At 39.1% G+C, this 19,714-nt stretch overlaps 1 protein-coding gene and 1 long non-coding RNA gene across 6 annotated transcripts in view; both read right to left on the bottom strand.

Moving 5' to 3' along the window:
* Nucleotides 1-19,714, bottom strand: part of CRIM1 (cysteine rich transmembrane BMP regulator 1) — a 192,677-nt gene that overhangs the window by 129,871 nt on the left and 43,092 nt on the right. The window lies entirely within an intron of this gene.
* Nucleotides 15,937-19,712, bottom strand: LOC116524159. The gene is made up of 2 exons (XR_004257203.1): nucleotides 18,872-19,712; nucleotides 15,937-18,551 (listed from the first exon to the last, which is right to left on the bottom strand). It is a non-coding gene; the product is annotated as an uncharacterized LOC116524159 (long non-coding RNA).

Below are 19,714 nucleotides of genomic sequence, written 5' to 3'. Positions count from 1 at the left end.
CCACCTTGTTGCCCAGGCTGGAGTGCAGTGGCACGATCTCGGCTCACTGTAACCTCCACCTCCCAGGTTCAAGTGATTCCCCTGCCTCAGCCTCCAAGTAGCTGGGATTACAGCACACACCACCAAGCCAAGCTACTTTTTGTATTTTCAATAGAGACAGGGTTTTACCATGTTGGCCTGGCTGGTCTTGAACTCCTAACCTCAAGTGATCTGCCTGCCTTGGCCTCCCAAAGTGCTGGGATTACAGGCATGAGCCACTGCTCCCAGCCCCAATCCATTATTTTTTTAAATCATCAGACACTCATTAACTATCCCCTAGATGCCAGGCACTGGCTCTGCTTTCAGAGGATATTGGCAGGCACATAGGAAAATAAAATGTGGCATGATAAGCACATAGAGTAAGTATAACAAGGTCCTACCACATGAGCCCTCAGTTATGGGACGGAGGAAGGATGATTTAAACAGTATGGGCTTCTCCACATGCTCTGGAGTGTGCATGGGGTACAACACTCATGATCTTTCACTTCTCCCAGCTAGCCTTGGTTCCACCGGGATTCTAGCATGACAATAATCATGCCCGAAAGGGTAGATGTATGTAGTGAAAAACTTACAGAAAGAATCTATGTGCAATTTTAAAGAGAAGACAAGCAAATTAAGATATGGGTTTTGTTGACATCCCTGAGGAAGAAACAAAAGTCTTCTCTAAAGGTCTGAGAAACACAGCCTGAAGAAGAGACACAGGATTAAACAGCACAAGACAAAGCTGCAGATCTGGAACCAAGAGCGACAAAGGTGGAATTTTCACAATTTTACTGATGTGTTCCAGGTAGTAAAACACCCTAATGACTTTTTCCAAGCAACATCACCATAGGAAGCAAAGGACTCAGAATCGCTTCTGCCTCCGGTACACTCTCAGTTCCTCAGCAGGTCATTTTGACTTCCCTCGGTTTTTGCCTGCTCTTACCCATCTTAGGAAATGGCACCAACTGCTCAAGCCAGAAGCCTGGGGTCACTCTGAAGTCCACCCCCAACCTCACCCCCAAATCCAACCTATCTGAGCCCTTTTAACTGTATTTCCAAATGACACAGAGAATCTACTCCCTTCTCTCAGCTCCTCTGCTAGCACCCTGGTCCAGCCATATTAAGTCTCCTGGCTGGACTCTCCTTCAGTGGCCTAACTAATCTCTCTGATTCCACTCTAGCTTCCTGCTACAATCCATTTTCCACAGAGCAGCCAGGGTTGATCTTAGAAAGGGCATCCTCTCATCTCCATCTGTAGCTTCAAACCGTTTCATGGATTCCCATTATACTGAGAATAAAATCCAAACTCCTTGCCATGCTGTCTGCGTAACTGAGCCCTTCACTACCTCTCCAGCTTCCTCTCCTGCCACTCTCCCCAGCATTCACTCAATACGCTACAGCCACATCAAACCTTTAAGTCCCCCAGGACACAAAACTCTTTCCCCCACACCAGGGTCACTGAACATAGGCAAATTCACTCTTGTCTAGAACGTTCTTCCCCAAGCTCTTTGCACAGTCAGCTCCTTCTTACCTTTCAGTCCAACTTAAAGTATCAGCTCTTCAGAGAATAGACTTTCTCAAGCTACTTTCTCAGTCTCAGTACCCTGTAAGTCAACAGCAATCATATAATTTTATTTTTGCCCCTTAAGACAGAAAGCTCGAGGGGACTAGAATCTTACCTGTCTTGTTTGCCCTGAATCTAGCACAGTGTCTGAGCAGAGTGAGTGCTCAATTAACATGTGTTGAATGAATGAATCAATGAGCAGGTTAGGGAAAACTAAATAGGCATTTGCTAAGGGCTGATAACTATCCTATCCAATGTAACTTTACAGAATAAACATATAAACTTCAAAGAAAATATGTTTTTGTGGGTCATTTAACTTTTAAGGCTACTTTTGAGAGCTGCATTTAATTTCAAGGCTATAAGGATTTGTATATAACAGTACTGCTTCCTAATATTTTCACGTGAGAACTAGACAAATGGCCCACAATCACTGGTAAGATGAAAGCAGAGATGTCAAAGCATGAAGGCCTTCAGCAGCGAGACAGGCATATGGTACCCAACTGAATTCCCATTTAAAAAGGTGGATTAGGGTGTGCTGCTATTATTCAAAGTCTCAGGAAAAGCTCACACACAGAAACCTACTGGATGTAATGCAGGGAAAACATGAATACATGAAGATGTCTCCAGTTTACTGTTTTGATATATATTGTTTAATTAATGGGAAATCAGATCTCATTGTTTCATTCTGTAAAGTTTCAAAGTGACCTTTTGCTAATGATAAATGACAAATATGGCTGAAATATGAAGAGGGCTGAAATACAGCACCCTCATCCAAATGCATACAAACTAGGTTCTCTTCTCAGCTGTAGAAGAAATATCTTCAGGCAGCTGAAAATTCAGATGAAAATCCAAAAACTATGCACAGATCAAAGAACTGGAACATGGTGACTAAGCCAACGAGCTCAAAATAAGAGACCACTGACTGCATTTTTAGTACACATCCATCGACATGCACGTGTGTAGGCATCTAATTTTATACGCAATTTGTATTTGTGTGGGATTCTGTTTGTCTGCTTGTTGGTTCTGGCTCTCTCTGAAACAACAAGCCATTCAATCAGGCTCTGCTGTGGAGCACAGAGAAGAAACATATTGCTTTTGGCCTCACAACCGTCCTTTCCTGCTTGTGTGAAAAGCCTGTGTTGACTGTACTGTGAAAAAAATTAAAGGACAGAAAAACTCTACTGTTGTAACTGTGCCAAAAAAGTATAAAGAAACAAACCCAGATGCTAGAATTTGAGGCATTTCCTCTGCTATGTGACTATGTCCTTTAACTGAAGGTCAAAGGAACATTCAAGGGCTTAAATATTTCAAAGCGGTAAGTGGATATTTTTTGTGGCCCTCTCACTTTACGCATGCAGGTGACATACATTTCACTGACATTAATAAGCAGAATTTATTCAGCAGTATTCAAAGAAAATCCTGGTATCACTTTCAAACATGATTTATTCATGTTTCTAGCACTTTCTATTAATACAGATTGGTTCATTTTCCTGACAGCCTGAGTCCCTCCAAAATGCATGTAAGTGAATAAAATCATTCGTAAGCCCACTTCACATTTACTACCTCCTAATCCCTTAATGTGTCTAGGTGTTGTCATTTTATAACCTTTTTCCTGGGGATATTCATTTATTTTTGATGCTGCAGATAATAGTAAATAATGTTAGATATCATCATTTTACTTCTCTTCTTAGGAGGTACTTCACATAAGATTTAAAAGATCTCAAATGCCTTTTCTGGTAATACAAAACAACAGTACCTCAGCTCATGGGAAATATAACAAAATCAATCATGTTACATTACATTAAGCAAACACATATAAAATGGGCCACCATTTGTATATCAAATTTAGGATATCAAAGATATATAAATTTAAGATGTATAAAATTTTATATATCAAATTTAACACATAGCAAGTGGGCCACTATTTAAAATTCATTTGTTTTAAATATGTCTTAAAAACTTTGATATAAGTCATATGGCAAAAGTCTTGATAGGAAGGTTAATATAATTGAGGGATACACAATTCAAATGCATGAAGCATCATAGTATGTGATTTAGTTAAAAATCTCTCTGAATTGAACAGTGACAGAACTATAAGATGTGGCAAATATTTCAATAAAGAGAGCAGTAAAATACAGCCAAAAACTTCCACTGCTGAGCTCTTGATGGCCAAATATGGAGGCTTCTCCAAAATACAATTTCACTTGGGCTGTCCTGGGCTGGAATGGCTTAAATGCAGAAATCTGGTGACTTCCATTCTGTGTTGATCTTTACACCTTTGTCCTCAGTATTCCCCGCTAGTGGTAGAAAACTGAAACTGTAAGTTAACAGCTATTCCCCTTTTGTTTACTGGAGAGCTCTCAGTTATTTACTGAGAATGTTTTAAATAATTCTGTTGGGCGTCATCACAGTTGCTAGTGGACATATCATCTAATCATGACCCGTAGCAGCTCTGGTGTACCTAAAGGGAGACAAACTTTATGACTTGTTGCTCTAGAAATGTCAACAAAAGGAAGACAGTTTTCGACTTTATCTCTCATTTTTCCTTTGAACTCAATAGGGTCAGCTTCACTCCTGTGTGGGAAGCAGATAGACAACATAATTGCAAAGCTGGGTGTGGTTGTTACAGTGATAAGGGAAATGAAAGTGGAAGGAACCTGAATAATATTTATTTGAAGAGTCATAGCTTATCCTCTATAAGTCTTTTACAAAGTGCATAATATTACATCAATTCTTAAAAATGAACCGCTGGAATGGATGCTCACGGGTTAAGAGTCTATAACTAATTTGCACCAGTAAGACAGACCAAAATTTTCAGGAAACTCTTAACCAGAGAATGTAACACTATTATCAGCAATGTCATATTTAATAGCACACAAGTAATTGTATACACACACATACACACATACACACACGCATACACAAGATAAAAATAATCACATGGTTGCACTTATTTCCATGTATTACCTATAATATGATCATGAATGTATATGTGCTTATATACATCTAGATATATAAATTCATATATGCACATGGGACATATCTGTATACAATGTTCTTCAGAAAGTACAAAAAATACATGTGACATAATTTTTTTTTCAGAAAATGCATTATTTCCTATGCATATGAACACAGACTATTTATTATAAGTCCATATAGAATGCACTCTCCTGACTAAAGAGGTTTGTTTAGTTCTTGATATATCAAAAGGACCCCCAAGGGCAACATTATGATAAGGCCTGTAATTAGGCAGACATGAAGCCAGGCTGACAGGCATGAAAGAACACACATATATAACATTTTTGGGAGTTCCATGTCACAATGAAGCGTTAACACCACAGAACCGTATTTGAAAATTCCTGATGAAACAGAAATAAGTTAGATCTCAATCAGAAAGCATTCTGAAGGTCCTATTGCAAATAGCAATCAAAAGGCCAAAGGGCACCAAGATCACATAAATGAAATAGTATTATATTTTCTTTTTACTACCACAGAGAGAAATGTCACTTAAATGTTATATGCAAGATATTTATTTAGGCAGTTTAAAACCCTGACTAGTACCCAGATCTGCATCAGACACGACTGAGAATATGAGAATTTGTTTCATGCCTTAAAAAGGTCAGCAAAAAAGGTCCTGTGAGGTCACAGCAGGACCACCAGGGGACAAGCCCCAAGTTCCCTCCTCAATGTGGTTTCAAGGACACTTGCAGAAGCCACTTTAACACACCTCTGCCATGAACTCAAACTGCATCAAAACACTGAAACAAGTGTCTTTTCATGTACACTGCTGCAAAAACACACCTCTGATATTTATAAAAGGTCTGTGAGGCAGACTGGACTTTTTTTTTTTTTTTTTTTTGGCAAAGCAGCAGGAACAGTAAATAACAATCTTTAATAGAATATAGATATATAAACAAGATCAGAATGTGTTCTAGGAAACTTTAAAGTGTCCTTCCATTAGAGGACAACCAGTGTTTTTACATATCTTTCTAATTTTTAGGACTTTTCCTCTTAATAACAAACAGAACATGGGAACACATTTTAAAGAGAAAAAAAATTTCACTTCCTAAACTGGGTGAAAGGAAAAAAAAGAAAACCCTGACAAGGACAAGATACAATAGTAGCTCATTTTACTTATAAACAGCTTTCTTCTATGTCTGTAAAACTTGGATTTTATCTGCAGACAAATAAATGGATACATTAAGAAAAAGACACAGCAATTTTTTTAAACATTATTAAATTCCTGTATTGTTCTTTTGTTATTGGAACAGGAAAAGAAAGGCTACTGATAAGGAAAAAGCACTTCATTTGCTTTTCGGGAAATTAAAAAGAAAAAAAAAATCCCAGTGACAGAGAAAAGAATAATGAAGTGTAGGAAAACTAGGAAGTTGTCAACCAGAAACAAAAAAACACATCCTCAATTTAGAGGAACATTCTATCTAGTTCCTTAAAAACTCACACAGTCATTAATTCATGTCGTGTTAATTCCTTTCCTCTTCCAGCTTTACAGGCACCACTACCGTCACCTCCTCCTGACGCAGAAAACACTTAGCAAGAGAAACCGCTAATCAAAAGCAGGAAGGCACACTTATAAGAGTATATCCCTACCTTTGCATGTGTCACCAACCAACAGGAATCCATTATTCTTACCTCAAGAGTGTATACACCATTAAAAAAAACGGTCTCATAGGTTTCAAGACAAGTTCAAGTGCCCCAGAACAGTATGCTTAGTGAAGGTCAACACCAACTAGGGAATGAGTCAAATTTTATTAGTGGAACATTTCTTTACAAAAAACTCAAATATTTTAGCGCTCTTAAATACCTTTCTTGAGAAAGTTATACATTTCACAAAGAACAGAGAAGTGCCAATTCTAGAAGTAAACTTATGTGTCTATAAATTATAAAGTAGCTTTTAAACTGATTAAGGTTAGCTTCGATTCTTGTTTATCGATATTTTCCAAAATGTCTACCGGGCATAACACTATTCAAACTGGGTATGGCTGCTTTGCCCTCATTATAACTGCTTGTGTATCAAGTCTCTCCCACTAGACTTCTAAGGGCGAGGTCCTTTCCATATTCATCACAAATGCACCTGTGCAGTGGTCCAGTCCCAGGACTATCCTCCCTAAATGGGCAGGGCTCAGTCAGAAGGGGTATCATTGACTGTAGAAATACTTGCTTCTTCCATCTGGATTGAATTCAATAGGAATTTCACAATTAGTAAGGATTAAAAAGTGGGGGTGCTGGTGGAGGTAACGCTCTCGGGTACAACCAATCAAAAAGGGTAAACAATTTAAAAATTTTTTGTAGATGATAGTTACTGGTGGAAAAGAAAGAAAGATGACACTGGGCTTTTGAGGTGGAAAAAATAATAGACTAGAGAGGCCACAAATTTTCATATAAGTTTAGCTCTATTAACCTTCAACGAGAACTGGAGGAAAGTAGAGATTTTTTTTTTTTCCTTTTTGCTTAGAGGTATATTTTTACATATGATTGTATGCATTCAGCTCTGCTTCCTCCCATTAGCAAAGACTTTTTTTTCTGTTTCTTTTTAAATTAAAACCCTTTTTATATAAAAGAGCTTTTTTTCTCTAAGGATCTCTTAATTAAGATATGTAAATATATAATACTGGCAAGACAGGAGAGTAGAAAAAAACACAGTGTCTAACAGAGATTCCTTACCTATAGTGATAAAATTATAAGAACATTTGAAATGATCACTTTTTGACTGCCTGTGAATTTATGCTAAAGTGGTTATGCCTCCAAACTCTTTCTTGAACTTCCCTGGCACAGACTTTTTTTTTTTTTTTTTTTTTTCATAAGCAGGATATAAACTGTCCAGCTTGGTTGAGTTGTCCACAATCCCAGATCGTGGTCTTGGAATACTAATTACACTAACTAACAAGGTTTTAATTGCCTGACAGCTCCTGCTTATGCAAACCCTCTGGCTGATGGAGAGAAGCCTGGGGCTGCAGCTCTGCTCTGCAGGAGGCGGAGAACCCCTGAGGACACAGAAGGGACAGCTTCAGCTCCCCTTAAGAGGGAACAGAGCCCTGCCATGGGGAGGGGTCTCCACTCACAGCAGCCTCTGCCAGCAGCTCAGAAGGGCTCCTGGGCTGAGATTCCAGATCCTTTCTCATGTCAGGAAAAAACCTTTGTAGGGGCCAGGGCTTAGCCGGACACAGCTGGGCAAAGTAGCAACTCAGCAGCTCCGTGTGACAGAGCACGTGCCGAGACCTGGGAAAAACTGAGAGGTCACCTATAGCCAAGTCAGAAACCACAAGTATGCGTGCGAGTGCTCAGGGCTACCCAGCAGTGAACATGTCAACCTGCTAATGTCAGTCATTAGACCAACATTTTTTAAGCATCTCGGGTAGGTGGAGTTTTAGGCATGGCCCTCAAGAACATCATTTATCTGGCTCAAAGTGTCAGGTTGTTTTTGTCCTTGAAATACTAACAGTAAGCCTCCTTTAAAAACACATAGTAAGTACATTCTATTTAATCCTGAAATAAGGCCCAGATGTAGCAAAACCTGCTCACCTACAACTTTTGGTGCTCCTTTAACTAACCTGGGATTAGATACCGGAAGAGGACAGAAAGGTGCCTGAACTAGGCACATCTTTCAACAGAAGAGATGGCTTGAAAGCTCAGAGTTAAGAGTTAAAGCAAAGAAAAAGGTAAAAAAAAAAAAAAATCCCTGAATGAATGGTATAGAGCATTATGTTGTTTACAGATGACTGTATAGAAAATACCACTCTAAATGTCAACTAGAAAATTTGTTTTTTATACCAATCCTTTTTGTAACTGAATTCATAGGAACAGAAAGGCTCCTTTACACTCACACTCCTGTTGGTAACTGGATACAAAATATTTAATCATGACTTTTTTTTTTTTTGATGGGCACAAGAAATCACAACAACCAGAAGGTCACTGTATGACTTCCAACAGTTAAAATGCAGGTATAATTATTCAACCAACTGCTCCTCTCCAACTGGTCTCAGGCCAAGTTCCTTGAGTTTCCTGTTTTTATTTCTCAGATAATTTGAAACTGGTTTCTGCCTTTTGGTGACCCTTTTTATTTTCCTGGTACCATTATCAAGACATCAAAACAACAATGATTTAAAACATGTTTTTAAGGGCAATTCTCCCCAAAATTTGTGCCTATAACATTTTAAAATACTGATTTAACTGTCAACCTAAATAAAAGTATACTACTTACAAAAATACTACTTACAAAAATATTAACTTGTTCTATCCTTTCTTTCCCAATGACGTTGCTAGAATTTAAAATGAAACACATGTATCTACATTTTAAAGTCACTTTATGTATATATCTATGTTTATAGATATACATACACACAAATATGTGTATGTGTGTGTGCTTATGTATATATGCTCCAAAAAAGAAAAGACAAAGAATATTGTCAATCTGTGATTGTCTTTACAAACGGAGTGGGATAGGATTTAAAGTTGCGTAACAGTCTTACTGTCTTATAAACAAATACCTGTGATGGCACTTGGGAAGCTAAAGGAAAAATCAGCTGGGACCTTCATGATAATGAGGTCCCTGACCCAACCGGAAGCTGAGGTTAAATGTGTTTTCCCTTGGACAAGGGAAGGGAATTCCAGAGCCTTTGCTCATGTCAGGAAAAACCTTTGTGGGGGCCAGGGCTTGGTGTTTCTAAACTTGATAAGCAGTGTTAGCCGGATTCCCCTAAAGTAAACTTTTTAAACAATTTATATGAGCCACAGCAACACACTCACAAGCATAATACCACTTTCAGATGTAACTAGCCTAAGAAAACTAGAATCTATGATGGGTAATTTTAATGAAGCAGCTGAGTAACTTCAAAATTAGGAATCTATACACATGGAAGTCCTGAAGCAAAGAAGGCACAGTCCCTGCAATACAGAATGCTCGGTTTCGGGATAAATAAGAATCAGAGTTTGAGAGGTTATCTTCTTTTGTTCTTTTTTTTTGGAGGGGTGGGTAGTTAAGTATATATACTGTACTATCAATTGGTATATTGAGAGCAGTTTGGAAAGGCCAAGAGCTTCCCCAAAACACTTTTCCCTAAACTTCATAAACCTTATAAAATATACACAACCCCCCCATTTCCATCCTCCTTACAACGGAATAAATACAGTGGTGATAATTTGTAAAGACGGTCTTATTAGTTTAACTCTGCTATATCAGAGTCTTAGCGTACACAGCAATTATACTGTTGGAGAACACATATAATTTAATTTTCAGTATATCCGATCCTGTAAATTAATGATTATGCTGGATTATTTCCACAACAGTCAATACCATATTAGGAAATATTTTGAAATAATGGCATTTAATGCCATACAGGAGATCAATATAATTGCCAAAAAATCCACAGACATAAGGTTTTAGATATATTTGTAAAGTTTAGCAAAGACCAAATGGGTAAACTTATGTAAAGGATCAACTGTATTAAAAGCAAATGATTTTCCCAGCATCCAAGTCTCAGGATTTGTTTTGTCCCTTACCATGTTGTCCTGTATAATATGAAATGTTTTGTTTTTAATTTAGCATTTACTTGAGAAAAAATTTTAAATTGCATAACGAAATCATTACCATGTATTCACATTTGAAGCTAAGCAATGTATAACATATGCTTTTTAAAAAAACATTTAAAAAGTAGTGGAAATCAAAATTAGGTCCAGTGACTACTTGAAGATATGATGCTCTCTCATACCAATGCAAAAAAATCAATTTCTCTATGCAGGGAAGTGGATTCACACAAACTTTCTATAAATTTTCTACTCCAACTGTGGTGAAAATGAGCAGTAGCAGCTTCTCCTGGGGCTTGCTGGAAATGCAGACTTCCCCAGCCCTCATCTAGTCCTAGTTAAGCAAGCTCTCTGTGTGACCATCAAGCTCTCAAGTTTGCAAAACCTAGGAGACACCCTCAGTGCATGATACCCAGGCTCCCCACGGACCTTCAGCTCCACATGGGAATGTGGGTTACGTGGGAATGTGGGTTGCATGGGAATGTGGGCCGGGGCAGAGCTAGGGGCCTCTGTCTTTCCTGTACTTATGCAATGGCAGCAGGTTTCTTGCTACAGCTGAAAAGTGTCTCCATGCAGCGGTTCTAGTGGCAGGAACATTAAGAGGAAATTCTGTTGCACTGTCTCAAAGGAGGCATGAATGCTAATACTCCCAGCTCCACTGGAACACATTTACTTGGGTGTTTTCTGTGAGCACTTCCCCCCACACACATAAAAAATCCCAAAATACTTTTGAGAAAAAAAGTTACCTAAATAAAAATACAGTATAATATTTCTTTCTAAATGCTAAAGATTTGTTTACTGAAAAACATTAGAGATGACATCAGATTTACAACATTTGATTAGGCCACACACAGCACAGGTTATACTACAGCCTAGACCAAGGACAAGGTAACAGTCGAGAATAAAATTTAGCACTTACGCTTTACTTGCGTTAAAAAAAAAAAATACGTGAAATAAGTGAAATGTAAAAAACTAAAAACAGAATAAGAAACTCATAATATTAACATTTCTTTAGGTAGCAACGAAATAGCAAATTTAGAGTACAGGATAATTAAGTTAATGATCTGAGGCAATTGTTATCTAGGTTTTTAAAAACAGAAAGAAAAAAGGCTATAAAACAGAAGACTTTGTGCAAAAATTAGTTTCATTTCAGAGAACACAGCTATACAATATAAAATCAAAACATAAAAACAATACAACAAGGCAAGTTCCCATAGCGTATTGAAAATGTGTTGCAATTTAGGTCATTCAAAAAACAGTCCTTCAGGTAAAAGCAAACTAAAGTCGCACTGGTGAATCTGAGGTGTAGCGGCACATGGCATGTGCTCAATACATTCTTTTTGAATGAATATATGAATAAATGCATGATTGAATCAACAATTAAAGCAGCTCTAAAATGAAAGTGGCAGCCTCAGAAGGTATTTGTAGAAAACGCTGAGTACCTTGTGGACTGAAACAGTCTATTACTATAATCCTATTTCTTGACCTCCCTATCCAATTACTTAATCATTTTAGTGCTTCTACTCTGAACTAGCTCTAATCCCACATGTAGGTGTGACCAGCTCTACTATACTCAAATACTTTTGAAGGCTTTTTTTGAACAAAGGAGTACAAATTAGTCAATCAACTAACAATTAATTAAAATAATATATTCCATTCTATACATCTCAATATCATGGGTGCTGGCAACTGTGTTTTAGACTTTCACTTGGCTAACAACAGCAGTCCTTGAATTTTCTTCTACCATGCTAACAGAAGAGTGGCTTCCTGCACCAGCCTCACTGTATGGGCCCTTTTATCTCACTCTTGGTGTGCTAACACTGCCTGTCTCCTTTTTCCTCCATTATGCACATTACTGTCACATTAATCTTCCTACAAATGCTCATACTCCTCACATCATTTACGTACTCAAAAGTCATTAGACAACAAAATCTGCCTCGGAAGGTGACTCATAAATCCTTATCTCCAGCTCAGATCTCTGAGTTCCAGACCTGTAAGTCTCATCCTCCCCTTGATTCTCCATAGATACCTCAAAATAACCAAACAAATGGAGTATCTACCTCATCCCACCTCCCACAAAGCTGCTCTCCTTGTATCTCAACATTCTAATACATGACACCACTATATATCCTGACCATCGTCCTCCTGAAATCTATCCTGACCACCTCCTCTTCAGCATTTATCTTGACAATCGTCCCCCCGACGCCCCAATCTGGAAGTCTTCCTTTTCTTCATCCCCATGTCAATCAGTCACTGAAGGACTTGGCCATTTTAATTTCCTCCTATCCATAACCCCCTGTCCATCCTCTCCTTTCTAGCCAAGGCTGCTCTTAAACTCTCCTTCCCTTCTGTTGAGCCAATCAACAAATTTCTTAGAGTTGGACTCAATTCCTAGTTCCCCCACAAAACCTTCCTTGATTTATCCATCTTATGAATGCAGCACAGCTCTTATTTGTCCACTCAATATAAGACAATAATGTATAGTATCACACGCCAATTTTTGTCTGTTTTTTCTCTATGAGAAAATAATTCAAAATAGCCAAAAATGATAAATCATTCAATGTTCTCAAAATGCTTTCAGCTAAAACAAAGGAGGATTAGCTAAAGCATTAGGTGTCTTCCTGCTTTTACAAAATGTTCATTGTGCAAGCAGGACTGGGTTCCACATACTCTACATCACCCTAACCCGTGTGATGTGTGACGAAGCAATGATGAAAACACATTTTATGGATCCCACAGACACCCGTTAAACCAGTTTCTGCCTAGTGATGAATCACTGCAAAGTGGGTTATTTTTATTTTCTATACAAACTCAGGAGAGAGATCTGACTTTTCTCAGGGATATCTCTTTGTAATTATACACCATAAAGCATGTATGTATGAATTCTACTTAATCAGCTACTGAATTATATTTAAAAATTGCTTGTGACAAATAGCTCTATGTGGATGTCAAATTTAATCTGTCCCAAACAAAATTCTTGAGTCCTTCCTAAATTTGCCCCTCCCCCTAGTAAAGGGCACTACAATTTGCTTAAACTCCACATCTAGGAGTACTTCTTGATTTCTCTTTCCCTCAACATCCCTATCAACAACTCCTGCTACTTCTATTTCCAATGATATCTCAAATCCACCCAATTCTCTTCATCTCCAGCTCTCAGGTACGAGTCCCCATGATCTCTTACATGAACTACTGAAAGAACCCTTATGAGCCAGCTCTGTTCCCACTCTTGCATCTCCCCACCCCAACCAGTCTCTTTTTCCACCATAATCATGTTTTAAAAGACAGATCATGTCAAACCTTTGCTCACAATCCTTTATCAGCTTTCCTATGTACTCATCGGAAAATCCAAACACCTCATCATCTACAAGGGCTCAGGTGGTTTGGCCTTACCCTTCCTTTACCCCATTCTGGTTGTGCTGTTTCTTTTTGCTTCTTCTTGCCAGTCCTTCAACATCAAGCTTATTCTCTCCTTAGAGCTTCTGCAGTTGCTCTGAATTCCTTCCCTATGGAATTCTCTCTCCTCAGGTCATCATAAGGCTGACTCTTTTGTGCACTGAGATTTCAATTTGAAATGCCCTTCCTTCATAGAATATGTCTCTGACATCCCTGGATAAAGCAATTACCTAAGTAATTCTCTATCACAGCATCCTGGTTATTGTTTTCGAAAGCTTGTATTATACTATAAGCTATTTTCTTATTTATGTATTTATTGTCTGTGTGGCCATCAAGCTCCCTCAAATTTGAGAAACTTAGGAGACACCCTTGGTGTGTGGCACCCAGGCTCCCCATGTATAAAAATGTGAGTGGGGGCAGAGCTGGAGGCCTCTGTCTTCCCTGTACTTAGGGGATGGCAGCAGGTTTATTGCTACAGCTGAAAGTGTCTCCATGCTACAAGTTCTGGTGGCAGGACTAAAGTCAAAGTCCCACTTTGGAATTAAGCTCCACGAGAGCTGAATCCTCAGCAACTACAACAGTGCCACGTACATACCTGGCATTTCATAAATATTTGCTGGATGAAATGAACAACTGAATGATTTCCAGTGTGTATTATAATTCTTCACCAAATGTGGCATGGTTTCATACTGCTGATTAATTCTTGAATTATGACCACTCTGAATTACAATAATTTTTTTAAAAGCCATGTACCCAACTTGAAATTCTACGCAAAATTAAAAGTCCAACTTATTCACTGCATCATGGAAACCTTTGATATTGACTTTTACCTATGATCACTAAGCCCAGAGAGGCCCCTAGAACACCCCTGCAGCAGCTGTAGAAGCTGGCACTGTTTTTACTACTGTGTCAAACCGATGTGTCCATGGTGCACTAATTTCACTTTTGTGGTGCTCAGTCCAACATATACCAAATCACTGCTGCATAGGTAGTAAGGCATAGAAGTAAAAACTTTATTAAGATCAAGGTGGGATGACTTGCAGGTCACTCCCTTTATCAGACTTCTTCCTTAGAAAATACAGATCACTTGGACAAACTATTCTGCACAAAGCCATGGCTGACTGTTACCTATTTCCTTTATATTTTGACAAACTGATTTTATGGTGAGATATGTTCATGTATTTTAGTAAAGAAAACAGTGAGTAAAATTCAGGACCAACTCCTTTTAAACAAACATAAGTAATACACAGGAACTTTTTCAATGCCCAGAAATTTCCAGTATTCTCTGTAAGTCTCTAATATTGAAATGCCCTGCAATGACTTCCACACATTTTTTTAAATGTTATAGCAATATTTCACATTCATTTTCAGCATCACCACCAAAAACATAGAAATGGGGACCCATGTTTTCTCATTATGCTCTGCCATGAATACTATTCTTCTTGCCCTATCCCTAACACTGCACACCTTAATACTGTAAACTACTCAAAGTAGAGTCCTTAAAGGAGGTTTTAACTGGACTATTCACCTTCCTCTAAGAGACTTGGGAGCAAGCATCATCACTGCACTCTTAACCCCTCTTGGCTTTGCAAAATCACCCATACCCTGTAAAAATCTCCCTCCTAAATCCCACTCTGTGCCTTCTAGAGCTTATGAACAAAATCCTTTCTGCCCTCATTCTTCCCTCTGGATGTTCCCCTCACCTTCTTGCTTAAACTGAAACCTAGGTAGTATCTGGCTACTCTTTTTCCCTTGAAGTCTTCTCAAATGGGAATGGCTTTATCTCCCACATTTCATAAATCCTGGCAGGGGCATCGGTATTCTGTTTGCTCTCAATTCCACCTTCAGATCATTCTTCCTTTTCCCCTTTAAAAAAATAAAACCTTGTCCACTTGAAGCGTGTGCAATTAGACAACACCAGCCACGTGGAGGTGTGGCATTTACCTGCAGAACTTCTGGCTCCATGTCTCTTCCCTGCTACTATTCCTTGGCATCTTCATCATTGGCAGAGGCACTTCATCCTGACTCAGCTATCTGACCTCCCACCCCCTCTTCAATCAACTACATCATCCATGGTAATTTCTTTCTTTTGTTACCCAGGCTGGAGTGCAATGGCGCGATCTCGGCTCACCGCAACCTCCACCTCCTGGGTTCAGGCAATTCTCCTGCCTCAGCCTCCTGAGTAGCTGGGATTACAGGCACGCGCCACCATGCCCAGCTAATTTTTTGTAGTTTTAGTAGAGACGGGGTTTCACCATGTTGACCAGGATGGTCTCGATCTCTTGACCTCGTGATCCACCCACCTCGGTCTCCCAAAGTGCTGGGATTACAGGCGTGAGCCACCGCGCCCGGCTCATCCATGGTAATTTCTAACCCTCATTACAACCAATAAAAACACTGTCTTCAGGTATTCATTGCTACTTACTTCCTTAGCTACCTCCCTCCAATAATTCTTCAAGCCCACTAGAACCTCCCCTCTACTCTCCACATCACTTACCCACTGATTTTGTCTCCTTTCCAATGCAGATAACATGGTCAATCACTATAAAGCTCTCTTACATAATCCTCAATCCCCATGACTCCCTCTCTCTTTCTACCAGACTTGTCAGGAAAAATCCCACCCTGGTACCTCTCTACCTACACTGCACACCTACATCAAACTAGAGAAAATCACAGAACTGTGCTGGCCGGCCTCTCTTCAGAGGCATAACCACTAACCTCAAGTAAGCTGTCAGCACCAGTAGGTGATCCTACCACATTTCCCTTATTAATTTATTCATCCTCTCCTTTCAAGATGTCTGTTTACATTTTCCTCTCTCTCTTCAAATTTCCATACCCGCTTCTTCCATCTAATGTGAGATGATGACCTTGATTTATACTTCCCTGAGAGACAAACAATTTTGTTCTTCTTATTCCTCAAAAGACTTTGCTCCTGCAATCGTCTTTCTTATATTATTGGCTTTTCCTTCTAACTAGATCATTCCGGTCACCATCCAAACATGCTGTAGTATCTCCTATATTTTCTTAAGCTCTTCTTGACCTACATTACCCTAAAACAATTACTCCTATTTTCAGTATCATTTTAACACAAGACTCCTCAAAAGTCTTCCTACTTCTATTACTTGCACTATCATTCTACTATTTCAGGTTAGAAATCTTAGAATCATTTTTGGGTAATTTTCATCCTTCCCTTTCTTGCTATCGGATACTGTAGGTTCTTTCATCAAAATGGAACATATCCATCTCCTCTTTGCTGTTTTCCTGCTGCCACTTGAAGTCCAGTTTCTTGTGGTAACACCTCTAAACAGCTGAAAAGCTCTCCAATGAGCCTCTTCACTGCCATTATCTCCCCCTGCTAATCCATTTTGCATCCCACCACAACCAAAGTCTGCCTAATGTTGACTTCACCATCTTCTTTCTGTCTGTTCATAAACCTACAATGATTTCTGATTGCTCATATTACCCGGCTTAAGCATGTTTAAGACATTTCATAGTCTAGTCCTATCCTGCCTTGAATCTTTATTTCCTATTGTCCATCAACATAAAACCCTGGTCTCTCCGACCAGTTTCCTAAGTAATATTCCATGTAAGTCATGCAGATTCCCACTTCCACATTTTATTCTTTTGTCCATTATTGTCCTCATTCCTGAAATCCATCATCACCACAATTCTAAATTGCTCAGACTCTATCCTCCATGATACCTTATCATATAATTCCAAATCGTACTTCCTTGGCCCTGACGTCCTATAACACTCCAAGTCTCTGTCACCATTAATGACGTGAATATTTGCAAGTATGATTTCATCACTAATTCTTTCATATACAATATATACCCGAATATAAGTAGACTTTTTCTTTCAAAATTGCTTCTCAGAAAAGGGAAATCCCCTAATCCTGACTTCTTTACAAGATCTCACATACTGCCTGGTACTTTATTTTGAATAACAAAGCACTGTTTGTAGAAGACACATTAACCCTAAATGACCTCAACGAATTCCACATTTGCATTACATGGAAGCCATCTGACATAGTAAGTTGGAAAATAAAAGGTAAAGAAATTCAATCAGATCCAGTAATTATTCCTGTGGGAATAGTCTCAAAATCGGAAATGCTGGATCTCACAAACAGCCTCTTTAGAATCACTTAGGAATCAATAAAGTTAATCTACACATTGCAAAGATCATAAATACACGACTAACTAATTAAAAATGCAACTGTCCTAATTTTATGTGAAGAGATACTGGGTTCTGGGACAAAACTTCCTGTGACAGCATTATCCTTACATTCAAAATCTGCCGCACCTCAAACAACTCAGGTGGCAGTGAAGAAGGTATGTTCAGGAGCAGGGCATTAAGTGACCTGAAAGGGGGCCTGAGTGGAGACAATGACAGCAATGGGGAGGCACTCACCATTCAGGACAGTTCCCTGAAATGTAAGAATGGCAAAAAGCAATAATTCTAAATTGCTGGATGACCTATTTATAGGAGTTTAAATGTGTATATACAGCTAAATTATTAACTATGTAAACAGACATGTGACTATGTCGTCTATATCCCTAAATGTTTACATACTGACATTGGCAAAACACTCTTTTGTGGCCAGCATTGGGTGTGGGTAGCAAAGGGCAACCGGACAACAGAAATGAGTTAGGTACCCAACGGTATTGTTTAAGTCAAGATGTGACAGAAGAATACTTGGTGTGGTTAGCACTAGGCCTGATACTCATCAAATGCATGGAAGCTCAGCCTCCCAATGTTCAAGTTCAAGGACTGGACTAACTGTTCTCTAGGATTCTCTGTAATTCCCAAATGTTATTTCTATTGTTTTCTACTCTATTCTTTTCTAATGAATCAGTGGCACTGGTAAATACAAAGAGAAATGTTATTTTGTAAGCTACTGCAAATTTCTTCTTCCTTACCATTTACTATAACTTGGAAACTAAGTACATTTACAAAACCTTAGTCCTGCTGTACTGCCCTTATAAGCTTGATTTTTGGACTTTAAGAACTCTTGGTATTATATTACCAACCACTCCATCCTTTTTTTTTTTTTTTTTTTTTTTTTTCTGAGATGGAGTCTTGCTCTGTCATCAGGCTGGAGTGCAGTGGCACCATTTCGGCTCACTGCAACCTCCGTGTCCTGGGTTCAAGCGATTCTTCCGCCTCAGCCTCCCGAGTAGCTGGGACTACAGGCACATGCCACCACACCCGGCTAATTTTTGTATTTTTAGTAGAGACGGGGTTTCATCATGGCGAGAATGGTCTCGATCTCTTGACCTCGTGATCCGCCCGCCTCGGCCTCCCAAAGTGCTGGGATTACAGGCGTGAGCCACTGCGCCCAGCCTCAACCACTCCATCTTACAATGACATCATTTTAGGTATAAAAGGTATATGTAAAAATGTCTCTTTCAGCTTTTTTTTTTTTTTTCCCCCAAGAAGAAACTGGGAGTAAGAGAGTTTAACTCTGGTCAGTGGCAGAGCTGAGACCCAAACCCAGGGTTTACCCCTTTTTAATTTTGGCTATGAGCCACAGCACCGAGCTCTGGGTACTCCACTTGAGATGACTGTGGTGATGAGTCACATTTTCAGTTTCTTGAAGTTTTTTCTCGGTTGTATGTATGAATGTACAAACGTCATGGGCCATATCAGTGTAATTTTCTTGTTACTTGAACACAATTTCTGACTTCTCTCCAGAGGCAAAGCACCTAATGATCCCTCCACACCCTATGTGATTCCTGCCCTCCAGCAAAACCAATCTAAGCCTTCAATTATCACTGCACAATTCTCCCATTTCTGCTAAAGACATAACTCTTTCATGCCAGATGAGCTGCATTTCTAATTAGCAGACTCTCCTCATGGAGCACCATCCTAAGGTAAAATCAAGCAGAACGGACCCGATGACAACAGGTGCTGATCTCAAGCACACCGCTTGTGAAATCATCCATTATGCAGAGGTGGCCTAGGAGGGCTGGCACAGAGGGCCCTGCTCACACCACCACAGCACTGCCATTCCACAGCATCTCAGAAACACTCACATCACATCAGCACCCAGTAAACTTTATACACCTTAGTTGCGATTACAAAAACTACCACTCTCTGTAAACTTGCCTTTGCCTTTTCAAGCTCAAATACTATTGCTACTCAGAGTTACACAATGCTAAGGCTTATGACTGGAGGGTCAACAAAAATTAATGC

The sequence above is a fragment of the Sapajus apella genome, unplaced genomic scaffold (genome assembly GCF_009761245.1).
Source record: "Sapajus apella isolate SASKATOON/1434 unplaced genomic scaffold, GSC_monkey_1.0 scaffold44, whole genome shotgun sequence".
NCBI classification, from domain to species: Eukaryota; Metazoa; Chordata; class Mammalia; order Primates; family Cebidae; genus Sapajus; species Sapajus apella.
Note: the sequence above shows the minus strand (reverse complement) of the source record. Positions and strands in the feature narration are given on the sequence as shown.